The sequence below is a fragment of the Nannobrachium achirus genome (assembly GCF_963921795.1).
Source record: "Nannobrachium achirus genome assembly, chromosome: 11".
Classification (NCBI taxonomy): domain Eukaryota; kingdom Metazoa; phylum Chordata; class Actinopteri; order Myctophiformes; family Myctophidae; genus Nannobrachium; species Nannobrachium achirus.
The window spans coordinates 21,387,496-21,394,086 of record NC_137820.1 but is presented as its reverse complement, the minus strand read 5'-3'; positions in this window follow the sequence as shown (position 1 = coordinate 21,394,086).

Below are 6,591 nucleotides of genomic sequence, written 5' to 3'. Positions count from 1 at the left end.
TTTCTGTCTGTCTGATTATCAACCTACGGACCTACCGACCTAACTAACAAACAGAAACTGACATGTTAGGATTTGTTATTACAGTACCAGTATTGTGTGGTCATAAATGATTTCATTATGAGCCATGTTTCTCGTTATCCACTGGCAATGTTAAGCACACAAAACACACTGATGGTGAGACTGTGATATAACTTTTGGAGCACTGCTGCAGCAGACGCAGACGTTTCAAGGAGAAGACAGAAAGAATGTCTCAGTACCAAGAGAAGAGGCCAAGTTCCTTCCCTTCTGCTTAGTATTAGCTCCTCAAAACATTTCTCTGACCTCCTGACCCACTGCAATTGTGAACCTCACACGAACATTCCACGCCTGTTGCAAGTTTCAAGTGTCAGTTGTGAAACTTGAACTTGAGGCGAGACTCAACCATACAGTACTTGGTCCCTGAAGTACGCACCACATACTGTGAACATAAATACTATTGCCGTGTGCATTAAATGCTGTGTGCATGCAGTAAATTCACGTACACAGACACATGCAAGAATATTTCAGTATATCCACAATGATACAGGTGCACATATAGTGGTGGACAAAGTACTCAACCCTAGTACTTGAGTCAAATGATAGATACTCCTTCTGAAATATTACTCGAGTACGAAAGTGAATGTTGCTCAGTAAAAATTGTACTTGAGTTAATACTCTCTGTATTTTGCACTATATTTGAAATAGGTCTTAAGTGGTTCATTCAAAATGTACCTTTTCATTTCTAGAAATGTACTGGAGTCAAAAGTACAATGTTTGTCTTTGTGGAGTGAAAAATACAAATAGTCAGTAATGTACAGATCTGTTAGCCTAGTAAACTGACTCCTCCTGCCTTCTGATTCGAATTCAAGGAGAGTCTGGTTTACGAGGCTACAGATCTGTACTCTTTTTCTTTTCTTTCTTTCTTTCTTTCGTTCTTTCCCCTTTTACTCACAGTACTCAAGTAAAATTCATTCACTGACCACGACTCACTACAGTACGTATAGGCACACAGACACACATACAGTATACCTGCCCTGTGTTTAAACCAAAAGGATGCAAGGACAAGTTTGATGCTGCCGGTTTAATTTGTGAGTTATAATGAATTATGCTGCTGTCACAGTGTGGAGCAGAGGAAGGATGTGGCTGATGTGAAGCGAGCAGAGCAGGCAGAGCAAGCATGCCTGCTTGTGTTTAAAAATGATTGATTAAGCTGACACCAGCTCAGGGGTGCAACACCGCTCTATTTTTCTCCCTCATTATGTAAGGCTATATTTCAAATCAGGAGTGCACTGGAGGAAGACACTGGAGACACCAGACAGGACACCCTTCAAAAAAAAAAAAAGTTTATCAGACAACAGCCAAGGAGACTGATGAGTTCCCCCTCTAATCTTGTCTTGGGAGTGGCGATGGAAAGAAAGCAAGAGTGTTTGTCAAAGGAAAGGCCGGTCATCCCTAAACAAAAGAGAGTAAAATAGCGCTGATACTAAGGAAATGTTTTCAATGTTTACTAAAAGAAAAAAGTTACAGAAAATCGCCGGATGAAATGCACATAACATAGACACTGAAAAATCCTATACTGATGACCATAGTGGGGACATGGCCTGACCCTATGTTTCTATGAAATGTCTTAATTACTATTACTGCTGACTTGAGAAAATCGATGGATTCATTTAAATTAATGAAAAAAAGAAACAACAATTAAGTCTGTTACAGTATTATGCATATAAAAAAAATATGTGCAGATTTATTGACCTGATAGGCTGCATGTCCGTATAGCAGGGATGCGGATTGTATTCTCAAAATAATGTTGTTTAACGGTGGACTTTATGACTGTATGTTGTTTTACAAAACGGACATCTGAATGTAAGCCTGCCAAACAGACTAAACTACAAACGATCTGCCTTGTGCCTGCACTGCAAAATCTGGGCTGTTCATTTAGCTAGGAGAGTGTAAAAATGGACGCTTACGGGTCCACTTTTACACTCTCAGAGTGAAATGAATGCCCCGGACTTTGCTGCACACGCAGTGCAGAGAGAGTGCTGTTTGTAATGAAAGAGACATATTAATGGTCCTTTCACTTATTCATGTGTAGGAAATGAAGAGGCACCGCCGCAGTTTGAAACAGTTGACAGAACAAAGAGTTAACATTGGGGGAATTATTGTATTTATGATTTCAATCTGACAGATGGAGGTATCAAGAGATAGCCGGAGTGACACACTGTTGGAGGTTCAAAGTTAGATTATATGAAGTACTGTACATGGCAATGTGCTATAAGCCATGGGGGCGCACACCCGCGCACAGCACACTGCACTGCAATGCACTGCAGTTCGAGTGAGCAGGGCCTCTTGGGTGCAGACCTCAGAGACTACTGTGAAGTCCTTGCTACCGCGTTGCTACTTTGTAAGCATTCAAACATAATAGGCATATGTAGATACTGGGAGGGAAGATCTTATACTGTATAGAGGCAAGCTATAGGGTACTTTTTGCAGAGGAATATCACTGCTTCAAGATGAACATACAGTATTGCTGTAAGTACACACTCTTGTCCTCAGAGACAGTGCTTCCAACAGCACCACCTAGCAGCAGTGTGTGACCACTGTAAATCACCAGACATACAGTACAGTATTGTCATTATTCCTAGTCTTCAGATTGCTTTATGTCTTATTGGTGTTCCTCTTTAGATGAACAAGTCTATGGACACTAAATTAACTGATAATAATGTCACCAAAATTATGTCACTATTTACGGCAAAGACACTTAAGAAATCTCTATTCAGTCATTGCCAACATCATATGTTCAAGAAGGAAGGAAGGAATGGGAACAAATCCGGGAGCAGAGAACCCTCTCTCATCACTGCTTGCTTAATCACTTAATAAACTTTTTCCAAAATAGTGAGCTTGTAGATCTGCTATTTTGGAAATGATTGTACTTCCTTCTTTTTTTTCCGCCTGTCCAAACATTCCAGCTATTTGCATGTGCATGTAATGCACGTAAATTCAACTCAACTCAAATGTATTTGTATAGACCTTAATCACAGTCTGTCTCGCAGGACTTGCAGGCCCACATTAACAAAGGATAGGAACAACTCCCTCTCTCTTTAGTCTTTAGACGCTCAGCCGAGCAAGAAAAAACCCTTGACAGGAAAAAGAAAAGAAGCAACATCTGGAAATGGTTTCATTATCAATTTTCAGCCTATGTTATCTTTGTTAAAGATACATTATTATGATACTTAATCCTACCACATAAATATTGGAATGGGTACAATTTGAGATTATACTTTATATAATACAGCCATAGCATACAGCCATAGCACTTGAATATAATAATCATCATAATACAGAGTATATAGCCTATAAAAAGTAAATGTAATTTTAACTATGTGGTTTACAATTACTTAGGGCTGAGCAATACACTGTATCAATATTATAACAATATTGTGATATGGGACTAAATATCGTCTGGTAGTATTATAGATTTCATAATATTGTGATATGGAATACTATAAGTGTTGTCTTTTCCTATAGTTTTAATCAATTAATCAGTATTTTATAATAAAACAAAGGAGAAAAACTGAAAATTCGAAATAGCTGATGTACAAGCTTGTAGATCTGCAATTTTCACAAATTTTGGAGATGTTGAAAAATTAAATAGGAAAAAAAAATATTATCATCACAATATTGGTATCAAGGCATTTAGACAAAAATATGGATATGAATATGAATTGATTTGATCTCGTCCACATCGCCCAGCCCTACTCTAATATGTTACACAATGATTCAAAGCAAATGGACTCTGGGGTGGTGGTGGTGGTGGTGGTGTGTGGGGGTGTTGGGGGGTTGGGGGGGGATCCCGCAATGTTGATGAAAAAAAAAGCGAAGAAGAATCTTGTTGTATTTTAGGGGTGAGCTCCTTTCTGTCAGAGGTAGAATTGACTCATGGCATGTGAGTAAAGTTCATATGACTAGGGACCGGAATGAGTTCCTCAGTTAGAAATCAGGGGGTGAAAAATGGCGTGGTTATTTGTACCTGACAGAAGTTAAGAGCTTTTCCCAGAGGACCTGCACTGACTCCCTGCTGACCGCAAGGCAGCCTCGCTCCTCCAGCATGCGCTCACCTTGTGGAGATCACACCACTACACTGCACTACCCCAACCCCACTGGATGGTGCCATGGCCTGCCACGGCAAACTCTTTGTGAACTCGGAGACTGCAAAAATGGAACCAAACCAGGGGCGTCAATTGGGTATGGCAGGGGTATGCAGCTGCCATACCCTGGGTCCAGGGGGAAAATAAAAGTTACTTTTAAATATAAATCCATGAATGTCTCTTTGTCTATCTGTGCTGGTTATTATGTTGTTAAATTACAGTAAAATAACTACAAATGCAAAATTTTACAAAATGGTCACTTTTATATTCTCCACACTTTTATTCTCCCCATCTTGACAAGATGGTATATTCCCAGGTTCCGTAGGTCAGCTACACAGGTGCAATGCATTATTGTTAATTATTTGTGGCACGTTTACTAACATGCCAAGTTTAGGTGCACTTGAACAACCGTTCCAGGCTGCCATATCCAGTCCAAGAAACTGTAGAAACGGGGGGAAAAATTAAATGTACTTCTTCAAATAAACGTATCATGCCTGTTTGCTAAGGTATGGCAACATGACATGGTGTCTTGCATGCGCGCAAAGGTGTGTGTGCAAGACACCAGTCATGTTGCCATACTGTACCTTAGCTTTTGCTGAACTGATGCTACTGAACCAAACGGACCCGGAAGGTTCCATTTGCACGGAATGTATGGGCAAATGAGTGTGTGTGTGTGTGTGTGTGTGTGTGTGTGTGTGTGTGTGTGTGTGTGTGTGTGTGTGTGTGTGTGTGTGTGTGTGTGTGTGTGTACACAGTAATAGGCCTACGGTGAGTATGCTTTTATGTGCACATGCATATTGTCCAACATGTTCTCTGTACTGTAAATCTGTACTGTAAATCTGTTTTAGATAATTGACACCGGGTGCAATCGTGGGATAAAAAAAGAAAAAAAGAAAAAACAACAACAGGAAAGCATCTGTGTAATTTTAGATGTTAGCGTTGGCTATTTAAAAAATGGCAGACATACAAGCTCACAGCTTGTAGGTCTACTCTGTGCCACCCTGCGAGATTGTACAACTGCTATTTTAAAACATTTGGGGAAAACTCTTGAGAGTTTGAGAGCTACTGATTCAGAAGGCATTTGTAGAATCGGCCTCAGGTCTGGTTAAGGTGTGAGTTTGAGGTTTTTGTACTCGCTCGTGCTATAGTTGTCCAATTCTTTAAGGCGGAATAACCAAGAATCCTGCACGGCAAAGAAAATGTCCCACAGGAAGAGATCAAAGTGATGTCAGTGAGCGAGGAAGGAGATGTCGATGATAGCTTTTCTTTAGAGGGTTCATTGGGGGCAAACAATATGTCACCCTGGATTAGATGTTTGCTATGGACTTATGGCTGCATACGGTACATGGATGCAGTCCACTGAACATCACAGAACGCAATGCGTCCATCCCCAGCGTTCATTCTGCCTTCTCATTACACTAATGGACTCGAGGGTCTACCTCACCATGAATATTTCCTTTGTCTGACCATCATTGGGAGAACATTCGGTCTCTAGTTTGATCTTGCATTATTACAAACCATGGATTGAGCCACTATGAAATAAAGCAGCAATCTCTCTTGACCTTTTAAACGAATTGTTTTCAAAAGGCAGCAAACTAAACTAAGAGTAATATGCAAATTAAGCACTTTTTTTACAAAGTAATAGACAGGTTTCTGGTCCACGTTACACTGATAAAACTAGATGCGTGCGCAGGGTCCATACCAAAATTAGCCAATGAAACCAGCGCTCCCCAAAACAACAGGTTTGGGGATTGGACGGAATTGATTACATGATACAGTCAGCTGTGCATTTAGTCTCAATGTTTGTAAACAAGATACCCGTCTATATGATATAATACCAGTAAGACGCTTAAGGAGCGAAAAGCGCGCAGGACGGAATTCATTTGCAAGTGTGATTCGCTTTGCAGTTGGTTAAGTTGGACAAACTATGGACAAAATATTTTCCCAAATATGGTTATGACTGACGTCTGACATCATAGATGTGTTATGTTATAGACTCGCACAATATGTCTATACTGTATATGGGCATTCCAAGCTATGGGCTTAATATTGATGACATCAGGGATCTCCATATATGGGCATACAAGGGACATGTGACGTCATAGGTCAGCTATACACATTGAGGCGTTACTCATGGACAAGTCACGGACAAGATGTGGCGGTTTTCATAGTTAACTTCGACCTACGGTCGCAATTACCGTTTTGGCAGAATACCTTACACTACTCGTTACTGTGTATAAGGTAATAATATTACAGTAATATATTATTATAAGTAATAAGTTCCTGCCCAACACTGGCTGTATATACACTAATGTATTTAAAGATATGAAGTGATGATACAGTGCGCTTCACAAAACAAAACAGAAATATTAATGCAGTCTGAACAATGTTATTGTGACTCTCAAGCCTACAAAGAATGGCGGTCGAG